Below are 17,348 nucleotides of genomic sequence, written 5' to 3'. Positions count from 1 at the left end.
GGGAGGCAGAGAAAGAATCTTCAGCAGGCTCCATGCTCAGTGCAGAGCCTGCCGTGGGGCTCAGTCCCGTGTCCCTGGGATCATGACCTGAGCCAAAATCATGAATCTGATGTTCAGCCGAGTGAGCCCCCCTCAGCCGACCCTCAAATCTAAAGTCAGAGGATTTTTTCTTTCTGGTTTGGGTCTGCTCTGGAGCTCTTGTAACAAGCTGTGAACTTTATGCCCTTTGATAGTAGTTCTAGATCTTGGTCACATATCAGGGAAGGTACTACTGCCTAGAGATCCAGCCCCCAGAGACTCTGTAAGCAGGGTCTAAAAGCGCATTTAGTCATTCACCTATTTAGAAATACCTACAGGCGATGCTGCTTTGCAGCCACTGTCGAGAACTGTAGTCCTGTGGGCTACTTTCAAAGTAGTGACACGTTCCATTTCATCCTGTACTTTTCACCTAGGACCCTTAAAATACAAAGGATCATGGTCAGTCTCTGTCTACCCTTGCATATCAACGCATATGTTTACTTATTTATAAAATGTTGCTTATTTTGGATATAGACTTATTTTATTTTTTTTAATGTTTATTTTTGAGAGAGAGAGACAGAGCATAAGCAGGGAAGGCACAGAGATAGAGAGGGAGACACAATCCCAAGGCAGGCTCCAGGCTCCAAGGTGTCAGCCCAGAGCCCGATGCGGGGCTCGAACCCACAAACTGCGAGGTCACGACCTGGGCTGAAGTCGGACGCCCAACCAACTGAGCCAGCCAGGCACCCCTGGATGTCGGCTTATTCTAGATGTAGGAAGGTAAGACTAATTGAAGTAAAGCATGGGAATAGACGTACTGAGTTTAAAAGGATCTGAAAGGTACTGTATAATGCTGTGTTCTTCCTGTGAGGATTACAGATCAATAAAAAACTAAGCAAAAGGAATTAAGAGGAATTTGTTAAAGCGTAGAAGTAGTCTTGTTGCTTGGAACCACTTTATTTTTCCTTTCTCTTGCGGTAGGGACACACTTCTGTAACCTGCACATTTATCACTCAATACTGTCTCTGCTGTAGGCCTGTGCAGACCCTTTTGCCAAGGTTTAAAGCTGCTAATTTACTTTCAGGCACATTCCGATGGTGACAGGTTTATATTAGCTTATTTTCTTGGGCTTTATTTTGTTCTCTGACTGGATCTTTGAATTAGAGATCTTAGAGCAGTGCAAACAGGCAAATATTGAATGGCTGCTTGTTGTATTTGATGAATACAGAATCCAAATGAGTCCCGCTAATTAATGCGCCTAACCTTGTGAACTCTCACTTTGTGCACTGAGATTTGGGGGACATGTATCAGTGTGCAACGCTGGTCACTGAGCGGCCTGAGCTGGGCAGAAACCGCACTTGTGATCTTTACATCTCCCCAGACTGGTCTGGCTCAGCAAATCCAGGATGGGGGTTGGGGGGGGGGGAAGTGAAGGTGAATTTTAACTATGTGTCTTTATTTGCCTTCCTTATTCTGTTGCTGTTCCTTTCTAAACAGATAGGAATCGTCCCCAGACAGGATTTGTATCAGCATCTCATGGTGATTTTAAAAGAGACAGTTACAATCCTGATCTTCCTAGAGCACGGTCATCCGTGTTTTCCCCCCTCGTCCTCACAGCCACCTTTTGAAGTAGATAAAACAGAGGCAGGAAGCTGAGGTACCCAGAGGTAAATGACTTCTCCGAGGAAACCATACAAGGTAGTAGCTGCAAAAGAACTGAAATTTTCTTCTCTTTGTGAGGGCGCTTTCCTCTGTGCTGGGGAATCACTGACTCACACAGGCAAGAATGTGGTCGTGTGCACGAGCACCTGCTCACGCCTGTACCTCGTTTGTCATCTGGGGGCTTCATAGGCCTCTTGGAGCTCAACCACAGATCTAGGAATCCATGATCCCTGCTTAAGGATTATTACCCCTGGCTTCCTTAACACTAAGTATACCAGTATACCACTGTTCAGTGGTCCTTTTCATCCTGTTACGTAAGCTCCCGCCAACACATTTGAATTGGAAACCTGTGGAGGGAAGGAGGGGAAAAACCACCCGCCACCTCGTAGAGGTTGTGCTTTCTTATGTGCCGTTCCCTCAGCCTTCTTTCCCAGTCAGTTAGCAAGTTTTATGGGATGACGGTCCGCTGTGCTCATAGAGCTCTCCCGAGCACTTCACTGTGCTTGCTAACGAGCTCCGTGTGAGAGTGGAGGAGACAAACATTGTCCAGATTTGCAAAGTGAAAACCAGCTCAGAAAGTCCGACTGTGTGTCTCATCCGAGCCGTGCAGTTTGGGTTGATGATACGATACAGTGGTTTAGATTTGTAGCTGTTTCTTTGTGGTTTAGGTATATGCGCAGATGCTTTTTTGAGTATTGGTTCGGTCTGGAATATTTTGTGGGTTTGCGGTATTTTTAAATGAGAGAATATTTGTGTGTGTTAGCTCCAGGGTTTATGGATAGGAGGGGCTTAGGAATAGCAATCTGATTAGAGAGGGCCTCAGTTCTACACAGCAAGCTCACTGTTTTTGCTGACATTGTTCATTTATTTAGGACGGCTTTCAGGGGGCTCCCGGAGAGCACAGTGCGAGTCCGAGTCCATCCCCTCGCCATCACTTGGTGCCACAACTTTACGTCTGCTACATCAGGGTGACCGTATAAGTCGCCATTCTTGCTGGGACACTCTCGAGAGTGAAAAGTGATGCTTATGTTGAAACAGCCCCGTGCAAACTGGGATGAGCGGAGGTGTGTAGCCACCTTAGCTGTAATTCAAGAACCATAGGGGCACCTGCGTGGCTCGGGTGGCTTAGCGTCCGACTCTTGATCTCGGCTCAGGTCATGATCTCACGGTTTGTGAGATCGAGCCCTGTGTCGGGCTCTGTGCTGACAGCTCAGGGCCTGCTTGGGATTCTCTCTCTCTCTCTCTCTCTCTCTTTCTCTCTTTCTCTCTTTCTCTCTCTCTCTCTCTCTGTCCCTCCCCCACTGGTGTGCTCGCTCTGTGTCTTTCTCTCTCTCTCTCTCTCAAAATAAATAAACTTAAGAAAAAATTAAGAACTCTGGCAAATGTCCTCTTTTTAAAAAAAAATTTTTTTTAACGTTTGTATGTATTTTTGAGACAGAGCGAGACAGAGCATTGGGGGAGGGGCAGAGAGAGAGGGAGACACAGAATCGGAAGCAGGCTCCAGGCTGTCAGCACAGGGCCCAACACGGGGCTTGAACTCTCAACCACGAGATTGTGACCTGAGCCGAAGTCAGGTGCTCATCCGACTGAGCCACCCAGGCGCCCTTAGCAAATGTCCTCTTAACTGATGTGATCGGGGTTTGAGATTATGGCACAGTGCATTGCCTCACATTCAGCCCGCGCAGGAGCGAAACCTTGTCATTCGCTTTTGAGGTGAGAGAGGGAACAGACTCTTGGTTGGGTTTAGGTGTTGAGTCGGGTATGGAAGTGACAGTATTAAAATGTTAAAAAAACTAACGTTGTAAAGTACTTTACAGTGTGCTTCCATGTTTGCTGAGTTTTGGTCTTCACAATAGCTCTGCTAGGTAGGTTGGGTTTTATTATCTCTACAGATAAGAAAACCAGTGGAGAGATTAAAAATTATTTTTTGTATTTTTACTTTTTGAGAGCGAGCGAGCATGTGCTTGTGCATGTGTGGGAGAAGGGCAGAGGGAGGGAGTACCTGTCTTGAGAGCGAGACCAAGCATGTGAGCGGGGGAGGGGTAGAGAGAGAGAGGGAGACAGAGGATCCCAAGCAGGCTCTGCATTGTTAGTGCAGAGCCCATGGTGTGGCTTGAACCTGTGAACTGTGAAATTATGACCTGAGCCTAAGACTGACGCTTAACCAAGTGAGCCACCCAGGTGGCCCAAGAGAGAGAGAATCCCAAGCCAGCCTCTCTGCTCAGTGGGGAGCCCGTCATGGGCTTGATCTCATAATCGTGAGATCATGATGTGAGATCATGACCTGAGCCAAGGTCAAGAGTCAGAAGCTTAACTGAGTGAGCCACCCAGGCAACCCCCGGTGCAGAGATTTTTAAATGGATTTCCCAGTGTCACATAGAGGGGAGGTGGCAGAAATGGACTTGAACCCTGGATTTTCAGCCTCCATGTCTTTTGTTTCCCTTTTGTGTTCTTCTGTCAGTGTTTTCTCTTCTCTGAATGGGGATGTTCTCTTGCTAGTGTGACAAGATATTATGGAATCATTAGGGAATGTAGCCTCATGAAAAGGCTTCATGTGACTTGGAGGTCCCTTGAGTAACTTATTTCTGTCGAGTTTTCTTCCTTATTTGCTAAAATAGCTTATGGTCCACAGTTTGTCTTTTTGTATTTATATAGTATTTTGTAAATATAAAGAAAAAATTGATGTCATGGTGTTAGGCCCTTTATCTTATTTTTAAAATGCTAGCCAGTGGCTTGCTAAAATTATTTTCCTTTGATTTTCTAAAATTCTGTTGAAAAGCCACTGTATGGACATATTCAGGTGATTCACAGAAACAAAGGGGGAGTATCAAAGGAGATGTTCAAAGATGTGACTTTGACCGTTAGAGATTTCAATTGGGAGTGGCAGCCATACTTTTAATTTAGAGGATAGATTAAAAATGACCTAGGGGATTTATTTTTTCAAAAGCATTTTCTTTCTTAAGAATTTAATGACCTTTCCTTTTCTTCCTTTTATCCCCGGGATGAACTTTATTTTAGTAGAGGTTTTTATAAATGAACTTTCAGGGCTTTTAGGTATTGATTGGGAGCCATGGATGATAGCAAACACATTTTCTGTCATACTCATTTGTTTTCATGCCAAAGAAATGGTGCTGCTCTTCCTCTTTTGGGAGGAATTGGAACAGAGGACATGGGGAGAGTGTTCAAATTCTAGCTTGGTGCTGCTTTTAAGCTTAAAGACAGGAACCACTGGTAAAGCAATACTTTTTACATCATGACCCAGCACGTGCATGCATGCGCTCACACACACACGGACACACAAATGTAACTTAGAATTAGTCTTCCAAATAGTACTTACCCTTACTGTACTGTAAGCATTTTCTGTTCTTTTCCATTCCATTAAAAAAATTGTTGGTTTTTTTAGCAATTTTAGCAATTGAGCAAAATTGATTTCCTGGACCCGCTAATAGATTGCAATCTGTAGTTTTGAAAAACAAAATTCTCATGATTGTTGTCCTTGAAAATGCAACCTTAGGGACACCTGGGCGGCTCAGTCGGTTAAGTGTCCGACTTCGGCTCAGTTTGTGATCTCACGGTTCGTGAGTTCAAGCCCTGCATCCGGCTCTGCTGACAGCTCAGAGCCTGGAGCCTGCTGCGGATTCTGTGTCTCCCTCTCTCTCTGCCCCTCCCCTGGTTGTGCTCTGTCTGTCTCTCTCTCTCTCTCTCTCTCTCTCTCTCTCTAAGATAAATAAACATTAAAAAAAAAATGCAACCTTAAAGAACTCCGTATACTTTAGCAGTCACCTCACTATGCCCCATCCCCCTGTAACCACTCATCTGCTTTCGGTCTCTGTGGATTTGCCTGTTCTGGATATTTCACGGAAATGGAATCATATAACATCTGGTCTTTTGTGACTTGCTTCTTTCACTGAGCATAATGTTTTCAAGGTTCATCCATGTTGTAGCGCGTGTTAGTACTGCATTCCATTTTTGGTTGAGTGACATCTCACTGTATGGCTAGAGGAAGTGTTCTTACGTGAGCCCACTGCCTGCCTCTGTGGTTCCGTCTCCTGAAGTTCTCTTATGTACACTTGGCCTTGGCCTCGCCGGGCATTCTTGAACAAGCTTGATTCCGGCTTCAGTGTGGAGCCACTGTCTCCTCTACCTTCAGACACGCAGTACTCTTCGCCCAGATGCTCACTGTCTTCTCATTCAGGTCACAGGTACAAAATTTACTCCTCGGGGAAGTCTTTCCTGACTATACTCACCTAAAGATATCCAGATATACAACCTGACCTTCTTCAGATCTGTCGCCATCATCTGAAATTATGTAGTGCGCATACTTTATTGTGTATCTCTCCCACTAAAATGTGCTGTGCAAGCTGTGACTTTGCTTAGAGCAGAGCCTGCTATGTAGGAGGAGATCAATAAATATTTGTTGAATGCATAAATTAAAATTATCTTGTTTAATGTTGACGATTTTGAAAGGTTTTAGGCAGGGAAGTGACGTGATTCATTATACATTTTTAAAAACAATATTCTGGCTGCTATGAAGAATTGAATTTTAGGAGGAGCAACAAAACAGCCTTAGAACTCTCTAGGCAATGGCTTTATTATTTGCTGTCTTTAATATCAGTTCTAACTAGGACTTATTTGTTGAATGAGAAATTTTACTCCCCCGGCCCCTTGCCCCCGCCCCAGCTGGAGACTGGGTTAAAATGACTGGTTTAGAAGTAGATTGTTTCATACCCCTTCTGTATCTCACAACCTATAATAATTTTCTTACTGGCCCCCCTTCTAATGAAAAATACTTTTGCTTTGCTCTTCAGTTACATCCGAAATCGCTTTTTTTCCCTTTCTGCTAGGTTGTACAGAACCCCACTGTCAGCCTTCATGCGAGGTACATTCTAAAATGGTTGCTTCTCCCCAATATCTGACATCAGGTTGCCCATCGGTGATTAGGGCCTTCTGCGATGTTGCCTTACACCCTCTAGTGGATGAAGGGCTGGGAAATGCTGCAGCATCTGGTGTTCTAGCATTTTTCTTGAACCGTGTAATCAGCTTCAGACTTACTCTTGCATTTTAGATCATTTCATTCTGCACGTAGTTCATAAGATTTTTTCCTTCTGGGAAAGACCATTTCACTTCGTCTGCTGCTGACTGCCAGGTGTCTAAATAACATGCTTATTCTGCTCTTTCTTGATTTAACAAGTTTAGACACCATATGTTGGCTGCCTACTGTTGGAGAGGAGATATTAACAGTTTTTTAGACATGGTCTCCTTCCTTCTAATAAGATCATTTAGAAAAATCAGTGTTTATTCCCGATTTATGGTTACATAATAATTACATTATTGTGACTAAATATAGCCAAATCATAAAACATGATTATATTCCCTTTCATAAATACTTTTCCATTTCCCCTGGAGTTACCAAATATATACATACGTGTGTATAGAAAATATATATACATATATATTGAGTAAGAACTTAGAAAACACTATTGAGATATAATTTCCATACCATAAAAGTAATTCAATGTAAATATACTTATTCAGGGGTCTTATACAGTTTGTAGAGCTATGCCATCATGGCCATAGTATGGTTATAGAATGTTGCCATATCCCCCCCTGCCCCCAAATTTTCCTAAATTTTTTTTGCAGTTAGTCCCACTCTCACCTCAGTCCCAGGCAACCGCTGATCTGTTCTCTGACTCTATCCTTTCTGGACATTGCACGTACATGGAATCATATGATGTATATATGATCTTTTTTAAAAAAATTTTTAAATGTTTATTAAAAAAATTTTTTTAATGTTTATTTTTGACAGAGACAGGATGCGAGTGGCTTAGAGGCAGAGAGAAAGGGAGATACAGAATCCGAAGCAGGCTCCAGGCTCTGAGCTGTCAGCACAGAGCCCGATGCGGGGCTCGAACTCATGAGCTGTGAGATCATGACCTGAGCTGAAGTCGGACGCTCAACCGACTGAGCCACCCAGGCGCCCCTATCTGGTCTTCTGTGTGCGACTTCTGTCACTTAGCATAATGTTTTTGAGGTTCACCCATGTTGTAGTGTGTATCACTATATCATTCCTTTTAGTTGCTAAATAGTATTGTTTTGTATGGATGGACTGCATTTTGTCAGTCCATTTACCAGGTGATGGGTATTTGGATTGTTTTCAGTTCGGTGATTATGAATAATGCTGTTATGAACATTTGCATGGAAGTCTTTGTGTGGACGTATGTTTCAGTTTCTCTTGGGCACATTTCTAGGAGTGGAGTCGCTGGGTTTTATGGTAAGTAAGCTCATGCTTCACTTTAAGAAACTACTACACTCTTTTCCAAAGTGGCTTGATTTTATCTACCTTTTTGATTATACTGAGTATGCATTGGTAGCTCATTGTGGTTTTGGTTTGTATTTCCTAATACTGAAAGATGTGGAGTTACCTTCTCGTTTGCTTATTAGCCATTCGTATGTCTTCTTTGTTGAGATATGTGTTCAAGTCTCTTGCCTACTTTTTATTTGGTTCATTTATTCTCTTAACAAGTTGTAAGAGTTCTTTATATATTTTGGATACAAGTTCTTTGTGAGATTTTGCAAGACAACTCTTTCCCCTCCCCCCCAGTAAAGCAAAACTATGTTTTCAACCTTATTTGCTAAATTTGGATAAACTCTATGTAGCTCTCTTAGGAAAGAGACGGTGGAAACAGGCATTTGACTGTCTTTGTTCGGGCCTGGTGATGGCTCCAAGGAGGACTGGCAGGTTTACAGTGGCTTTGTGTTTGGCTAACATAGCCTTCTCCAGATTTTTGGTGGCAGGCATGTTTGGGCAAGAAAGCTCTTTGTGTAGTGACAAGCGGTTATGCTGCTTTCTGCATGTCCTGAGGGACGTGATACGCTGAAGGATCGGCCATGTTCACTGGCCTTTTTTTCCTTCTTTAACCAAGACACTGTTGCGTCTGTATAAGGCTGGTTCATGGAAATTCCTCTGGATACACACACATAGACATACACACACACGTGCATGCGCGGACTGCATCCTGGCTTTGGGTTTAACTATCGGCTCTGCCGTTGCAGGCTCCGTGACTTTGGGCAGGTTTTTTTCCTTCTGTGAGCCTCAGTTTCTTCATCTATAATATAGGACTGGTATCTACTGTGAGAGGTTGTTGCAGGATCAGAGATAACATACATAAATTTCCTGGCATGTAATAGGGTCATTAAATCATTTTTCTCTTTAGTTTTATGGGAAGGAGGCCTTAGGGAAGCTTTTATAAGGGAATATTTAGTTCTTACAGTCTCTGATTTAAGTCTTTCTCTCTCCTTTTTTTTTTTTTTTTTTTAAATTCACCATGTAAAATGAATTCTGGCTGTGGATTTGGAATTTCTACCTCAGGAACATAGCTTTACCTTACTTCCAAGAATAATACGCCTGTGTGAGGGGAGTGAAGCCTGCATAAGTTTGTTTACCTAACTCATTATGGATCTTGGCGGCATCAGTAGAAAGAGGGGGTCCGTTCTCAGACCGTCATGACTGGAACGGAATCTGGCCAGACTGCGCCGACGTCCACGGCTCTCTACAGCCATCGTGCTCGCTCTTTGCCCCTCGCACATATCTCTTCCATGCTGCATGGCTCTTCAGAGTCCTTCACATCTCGGTCCTGGATATTTATTTCTTCCTAGTGCCTTTTACTTGCAATATTTCTCCTGTTCCCAGCAGACTCCTAAGTATCCTTCAAGATCCCTGCTCATAATTTAACTGGGACGTATGAAACCTTTCTTATCGGCTCTAATCGTTTGAGCTCCTCGAACACGCCATCTGCCTGAGCATTTCTGTAAGTTTCGAATCAAGGGAGTTTGGGAAGTTTGGTGAAGACTGAGCAAAGTATTTAACTTCTCCAAGGCTCAGTGTCCTCATCAGTGGAAGTGAGGAGGGGAGTACTTACTTTTGTAAGCATTACATTTTTAAAAATTTCCTAGGTCAAGAGCGACTTACTGGTTGATGTGATGTTTCACTGCCTATACCTTCTGTTTTCCACGTAGGCTAGAAAGTCTTTTCTCATCCCTGGGCTCTGCTGGGTCTGATTTTGTGGTTGTTGGCGTATCCTGCTTCCTTGTGGAAATAGTGGGACTTTTCATCACGTAACTTCCTACCTCTGAGTCCAGCCATACTGCTCTGGATCTGTGGATGGATGAGTGATGTGAGCAGGGAGCGGGGAAATGATGGCTGGCTTGTCTTCTCACCCCTCTTCTGTACATGGTTTCTTTGTCACATCCTGGCAGTCATGGTTTGCCTATTTGGACTCATTTTGAGCTTGCTGTGATTTTAGGCTGTCAGAACAGTTTGGATCTCTTGACCCAGATCCTTATTATTTTGCAGATGGAGGGATTATAACTTCTCTGCTTGGCTTTCCAGTAGATTGGCCTAATACTTTGTATGTAGGCAATTGATCTGTGTTGTAATGAGAAGTTTAATATGGCCTTCAAAAAGAATGAAGGATTATGAATCACTGGAAGTATTTATAAATTCCTTTGTTAGTGGTTTTCAAAATCAGGTAATTCGTCTCTTTAGGGTTGTTTAGAGCAGCCAAGTAGTTAGTAAGCATAAGCAGCAGATAGTCTCACAGCCAGAGTTGGCTACCATTTTGTGAGTTACTTTTAAGAAACATTGGGGTGCCTGGGTGGGTCAGTCGGTTAGGCAACCGACTTCGGCTCAGGTCATGATCTCGCGGTTCGTGAGTTCAAGGCCCGCGTCAGACTCTGTGCTGACAGCTCAGAGCCTGGAGCCTGCTTTGGATTCTGTGTGTCCCTCTCTCTCTGCCCCTCCCCTGCTCATGCTCTGTCTCTGTCTCAAAAATAAATAAAACATTTGAAAAAATTAAAAAAAAAAAAAAGAAGAAACATGGTAGAGCTCCTCAACCCTTCGTTCTTCAACAGACAACCCGTGGCAGATGGTTTAGAATGAAACCAACTAGTTACATTTAAGATAAAGCAAAAGCCCCCATAGTTGGTGGCCAGTATGGTTATGTATTTCAGTTATAGATTAAATATTTTTATTTTCTCGATAGCATCAGCTTATGCCATTATGCTGAGCTGATTTAGGGTTGATTTAGAAAGGCGGGGGAATTAAGGTCTTTGTGTTAGAAAATTTTGTGCCACCAGAAAATGTCAGTAAATTCTGGGTAATCATACACTTAAACAAAGGCACAGCTCTCATCTCACTGGGTAGCATTATTCTGTTTAGCTTTTATCTGTTGAGAACTCTTCAGGGGATACTGTTAAGTGAATACCGTGATTGAGCCCCAGTCTTTTTCTTTCTATGTTGGGTAAGGTACTCTGTGTTTTAGCCACACTACGGGATGGGGTAGTGTAGCTTTGAAATCAGATGTGGGTTTTAATTCCAATTTCTTTACTTATGGCATTTAATGTGTTGAAATTTATTTTTTAATTTTTTAAGTTAAAAAAATTATTTTTATAAGAGAGCGAGTGCACACATGCGTGAGTTGGAGAGAGGGGCAGAGGGAGAAAGAGAATTTTTATTTTATTTTTTTTATTTATTATTTAAAAAAAAATTTTTTTTTAACGTTTATTTATTTTTGAGACAGAGAGAGAGCATGAACGGGGGAGGGGCAGAGAGAGGGAGATGCAGAATCTGAAACAGGCTCCAGGCTCTGAGCTGTCAGCACAGAGCCCGACGCGGAGCTTGAACTCATGGACCGTGAGATCATGACCTTAGCCGAAGTCGGCCGCCCAACCGACTGAGCCACGCAGGCGCCCCGAGAATTTTTTTTTTAATTTATTTTTATTTATTTTGAGAGAGAGATAGCAAAGGGGGAGGGGCAGAGAGAGAGAGAGAGAGAGAGGGAGACAGAATCCCAAGCAGGCTGTGTGCCATCAGCACAGAGTCCAGTGGGGGGCTTGAACTCACGAAGGTGAGATCATGACCTGAGCCAAAGTCAGTAGGTGGATGCTTAACTGACTGAGCCACCCAGGTGCCCTGAGAGAGAGATTAAGAGAGAGAGACAGAGAGAGAGAGAGAAAGGGAGAGGGTGGGAAAGAGAATCTTAAGCAGGCTCCACGCTCAGTACAGAGCCCAATTCAGGGCTTGATCCCACGACTCTGGGATCATGACCTGAACTGAAATCAGGAGTTGGACGCTAAGCCTACTGAGCCACCCAGATGCACCCCTTTACCACTGTTTAAGTCCCACTTCAAAGGCTGTCTCTTCCTTTAAGTCTTGCGTGATGCACTTATTTGGGAACAGATTCTTAATGTCCTCTGAGCTCCCAAGGCACGTTATTTCCACTTTGTAATAGCATTTTATCACTGCCTATTATTTTATGATGACCCATAATGTTCTGTGAGAATAAGGATCCTGTCATACTTCTTTTTTAAAAAATTATTCGTTTATTTATTTACTTATTTACTTACTTTTATTTGCATTTATTTTATGCAGAATTTACCCCTTTTCTCCCCTTCTGTTTCTTCTGGGATATCTTTTTCTTCTGTGCAACTTCCTCTTCTGGTTTAGGACCACTCTGCTCTTTTTCTGTAAGGATCATCTCAATGTGGCAGGGAGAGCTCATGTATGGTGGATTAATCCACCCATGAGCCCTACAAGTTCTCTGCCTCATCTTGGGGACTTTGTTCACCTGGATGTGCTCAATGACCAGAGACTCTGCATCTAAACCCTTACATTCAGCTTTACTCTCTGCATTTTTAAGCAGGTGCAATAGAAATTCAGCAGTCTTTTTGGGCCACCGACCTTGTGTCCAGCCCCACTGTTTGGCCTTGGGCACACCTACCAACTCCACCACTGTAGCGACAGAATGGCACGTATTGCTTCTGCGAAGTGACGTCTTTCAGGTATTGGGTGGCTTTTCGGATATGCACACCCTTGATGGCCTGGGTAGCTTCATGTGTGTTCTTAAAGTGAACACGGAGATTTACACCTCTTAATTTGCTGATTTTGTCGAGTTTTCCGGGTCAAGTGAATAGCAAACTATTTTCAGAGATCACCTCAGGCCACTTATGGGAAGAGCACTTTTTTTTTTTAATTTTTATTTATTTATTTTGAGAGAGAGAGAGAGAGTGAGCAAGCAAGTGAGCAGGGGAGGGGCAGAGAGAGAGAGAGAGAGAGAGACAGAGAGAGAGAGAGAATCCCAGAGAAAGAGAGAAAGAGGCTCTGTGCTGTCAGTGCAGAGCCTGGTGCGGGATTTGATCCCGTGAACTGTTGAGATCATGACCTGAGCTGAGATCAAGAGCTGCCCGCTTAACTGAGTCACCCAGGCACCCCTGTCTTACTTCTTGATATTCTCAAATACTTTGCTCAAAGTAAGTATTCAGTAGGAATTTGGTAAAGGGACAAATTAAACAGTAAACTTTCGCCTTCTTGAACTATAGAGACTACTCTGTTGGGACTTTTTCCTGTGGAAGATTAAAAAAAAACGTTGTTCGGGCTTTCATTAGGCTTTTTACCTTTGCCTTGCCAGAGCTATATAAAAAATTAATACTCAAGAAGGTAGATATCTGATCTTCAGCAGGAGAGTGCCTCTTACAAGTTTAATGGTTTTGGTCAAGTGGATCTTAAATGTAAATCTGCCGTTTTGTGGAGCCATACAGAGCTCTTAAACCACTCAATAAACATCCTTATTGAATTAGTAGAACTTTGTGTATCTTTTATTCTTAGGATTTTTCATTGTTCCTTAGAGTACTTTCAGCCTGTCCTCTCGAAGCTTTGCGGTATCAGGTGGATCATAGAATCATCTAAGCTAAAGATGCTTTGAGTTCCTGAATTCTGTTACTTCCTTCCTGGTATGGGGAGCCCATGCATTCATTCTAGCAGGTGTGTCTCAATTTTAGAGTAACAAGTGAGTGTTCCCAGGAAGAGAGAGCTAACATGAATCGAACTTTGACTATGTGTCAATCCCTGTATGAAGCATTTAGCAAGTTTTATTTTATTCCTCCCATTTGCAGGTGAGGAAACCAAGGCTTAAAGAGATTTAAGTCATTGTCCAAGGCTTTGTAGCTGATAATGAGGAAAGTTGGGTTTTAAATCTAAATGTGTTAGATTGAAAAGTTTATGTTATTTCCACTGAGAACATGTCTTTTCCTTATTTACTTTTCATCGAATGTTTGGGGGTTTTTGTTGTTGTTTTTCACATTTTACTTGCATGTTTGATTTTTCTTTAGTCAGTAGAAATGGTATTATTTCCCTACTGGTTCCCCTCCCCAGCCCTATACTGAGGGGGTGATAATTTGTATTATATTTCTATAGTCCTGTATCCTTTACAGATCACTTTCCTGTCCATTTTCATTTGATCTTGGACGTGTGGGGACGGGGGGGGGGGGGGGGGTGGGGAGGAGGCCGGATCTTAATCTCCATTGGCAGATGAGGGAATTAAGGTGCCTGGGGTCGTGAGAGATTTGCCAAAGGTGGTAATAAGTGGCGGAGAGAGAAGAACATAGCTTTTGTTTGGAAGAGGTGCGCTGACCTTCAGACTAAACTTTGTAGCCGCAAAGTCTTTTTCATCTGAAGTACGTGGACATGATATGGGAAAAATGTAAGTGGCGTGGTCCTCCTAGAAAAGATTTGGAGGACGTGGAGCCCCGCCCTCTGGGCTTCCTCTGACCCCGAGGCCCCTCGGCTGGCTGGAACCCGGTTTGAAAACCACTGGGGAATAATCAAAGAACCTTAGCGTCCGGCAGATCTGGGCTCACAGTTTTAGTTTGTGCCTGCTGTTTCATCTCTCTCAGGCTTGGGTCCTCATTTGTAACATGGGTAGGATTGCTGACAAATATTAACTAAAAACCATGCTGGAGCCTGGCCTGGGGCCCCCTCGGCGTCTCTGGAGGAGAGCTCTAGGTGTCAGGGAGTGTCAGCACTCACCCTGTGTGAGGCGCCTGCCAGAGGGGGTGGGGAGCTCGTCCCTGAGGCCGGCCCCCCAGGAACTGACAGCGCAGGTCTTCGTCCTCAACCCAGTGACGACATTCATCAGTACTTCAGAACAAGGGTGGACACACAGGTTTTGCGAAGGATCCGAGAGCAAATGTTGTGGGTTTTGGGGCCCCCGTTGCAGCCATTCAGCTCTGTTGCTGTAGCTTGTGTGCAGCCATAGATAGCATGTAAATGAACGAATGGGGCCGTGTTCTAATAAAACTTTATTTGTGGGCTCTGAATTTCATGTAATTTCCACATCCTGAAATACGCTGCTTCTGATTTGTTTGTCCCCCGCCATTTAAAAATGTAAAGACCGCGTAAGTCATGGTCTGTATGCGGGTTATACAAAAACGAGTGACAGGCTGGATTTGGCCGATGGACCATAGCTTGCCGACTCCTTATTTAGACAACTGCTTGTTGATAGTAAGTGCAGTTTTTGACCCAGTGGGATACTTTCATTTAAAACTGATTGCTAGTAAGGAAGTATTGATACCAGAAAAGGCTTAATTTTGCAGTTGAAAAAGGTAGGATTTTTTTCCTCTCCCACTCCTGTCAGGAATTGTTCCATGCTCACTACTTTCTTTATCCTCTACCACGTGGCTAAAATTAAGCAGCTGTCGTCCTGTTGGTAATGCCTGCGTGAAAAAGTTTCTGAATAAAGACCATAGTATAGTGGGAAGACCATGAGTCATGAGGAAATCAGGAAACTGGCTTTTCACTAACTTTGACTTTGGCTATGTCACTTTACTTCTTTGGGCCTTCAGTTTCCCCGTATAAATGAGGAAATTGGAGACCATAATATCTGAGCTCTTGGCCTACTCTGACATGCTCTGATTCTACCTTATTTTTTTTTTTAATGTTTATTTATTTTTGAGAGAGACAGAACGTGAGGGGGCGAGGGGGAGAGAGAGAGGGAGACACAGAATCCGAAGCAGGTTCCAGGCTCTGAGCTGTCAGCACAGAGCCCGAAGTGGGGCTCAAACCCATGAACTGTGAGATCATGACCTGAGCCGAAGTTGGATGCTTAACTGACTGAGCCACCCAGGCGCCCCTCATTCTACTTTTAGTTGTCTGGAAGGTGCTACTAGACAGTTTTCATGTATAGAAACTTCAACAGCCAGTATATATATTTTTAAAATTATTACACATTGTGCGGGGTTTCACATTGTATCAGGGAGTATTTACCAAAGCAGTTTATTCCCGCTGTGCTAATGCCAGCCATTTCTGAAGTGAAAGGCAACCGTGATTTAAATTCCACCTACGTTACCATCACTTCCTGTCCTGCCATCCTGAGCTAGTTAACCTGTTTGGAGATAAGCTGCAAATGCAAAGTGAGGGGGACTGGGGACATTGGAAGAAGAATATCCTGACCATGTAGGGGCTTAGGAAAAAATTCATAACTGGAAACCTTTTCCCCTCTGAACCTGAGTCACACTTGAAGGACTCTTGGCTCTCCTGGGGTGGGAGGAAAAAAGGGACAGAGCAGCAGAGCAAGTGGCTATGTCTGTTTTTGTCAACAGAGGGCACCCAGAGCAAAGCAAGTGCTTTGTGACCCAGGCTAGGCTCTGCTCTGCTCCCCAGGCAGGCACGGGGCAGCGTGCAGTGGACTCACTGTGCGTCTGTTTCTCGCAGCGTGTTTTATCCGTGCCCACAGTCTCAGACGTTTGTCCCGTGCTAAAGTCAGGTATTTTACATGCAGTCATAATAATTATTATTTGTTTTCGCCTTAAGTGGAAAACCAGTTCCTTCCATGTCTTGGAGTGAATTCACTCAAGTTGTAAAAGTGTGGGCTTTTGGGTGGATGTGCAGTCTCAGGTTCTGATGTAATTCAATCTCTGGGGAACAGATAGTCCTGAAGGAGCACTCAGGATCTGTGTGGCATATTGAAAGGAGACTTTGTCCTGTGGTTTTCCAGACCAGCAGCATCAGCATCACCTGGGAACTTCCTCAGATTCGTGGTCTGCCCCCTCCCTCAGACCTACCAAAGTGGAAAGTCTGGGGAGGGGACCCAGCCTTCTGGTTCAACAGGCTCTCCAGGTGTCTCTGATGCACTCTTAAGCTGAGAACCACGGCCTGAGACTTCCTGAAGACTGCTAGAGTGTTCTTCATCATCGCCATTTTCCACATGAGAACACCAAGGCTAAAGGTTTCGTATATACAATAAGTGGTAGATTAGGGATGTGAGTCCTGGTCTGACCAGAGCCATGCTACCGTGTCTGCAAAGAAAATAGTGAAGAGACACTGTATTGTTTAAATTCATTAAAAAAAAAAAAAATCCTAAAATCTTTTTCTTTTTTTTTTTAAATTTTTTTTTTCAACGTTTATTTATTTTTGGGACAGAGAGAGACAGAGCATGAACGGGGGAGGGGCAGAGAGAGAGGGAGACACAGAATCGGAAACAGGCTCCAGGCTCTGAGCCATCAGCCCAGAGCCTGACGCGGGGCTCGAACTCACAGACTGCGAGATCGTGACCTGGCTGAAGTCGGACGCTTAACCGACTGCGCCACCCAGGCGCCCCCCCTAAAATCTTTTTCTTAAAAGTAATATACATTCGTCAAGGAAAATTGAGAAGATCCAGTAGGCCAAAAGAATAAAATAAAAATCGTCTTAATGTATGTAACTTTATCTTTTCATTGTTTGTTGGTCTACTCTGGTTTCTGTGCAGCTGTATTTGCATCTACACACATTGTAAACTTCCTTACAAAATGTCATCATGCTGTACAGACTTTGTAGGATGCTTCCAGCTCCTTCCCAC

At 43.7% G+C, this 17,348-nt stretch overlaps 1 protein-coding gene and 1 pseudogene across 3 annotated transcripts in view; one reads left to right on the top strand and one right to left on the bottom strand.

The window, feature by feature from the left end:
• The window catches only part of RBFOX2 (RNA binding fox-1 homolog 2), a 282,231-nt gene that overhangs the window by 92,448 nt on the left and 172,435 nt on the right, over positions 1-17,348 (top strand). The gene's annotated exons all lie outside the window — the stretch shown is intronic.
• LOC124501205 (60S ribosomal protein L17-like) lies at positions 12,126-16,711 on the bottom strand (annotated as a pseudogene).

This window comes from Lynx rufus, unplaced genomic scaffold (genome assembly GCF_022079265.1).
Source record: "Lynx rufus isolate CCGP_SWC_20201006 ecotype Redwood Valley unplaced genomic scaffold, mLynRuf1.p SCAF_7, whole genome shotgun sequence".
Taxonomy (NCBI): domain Eukaryota; kingdom Metazoa; phylum Chordata; class Mammalia; order Carnivora; family Felidae; genus Lynx; species Lynx rufus.
Note: the sequence above shows the minus strand (reverse complement) of the source record. Positions and strands in the feature narration are given on the sequence as shown.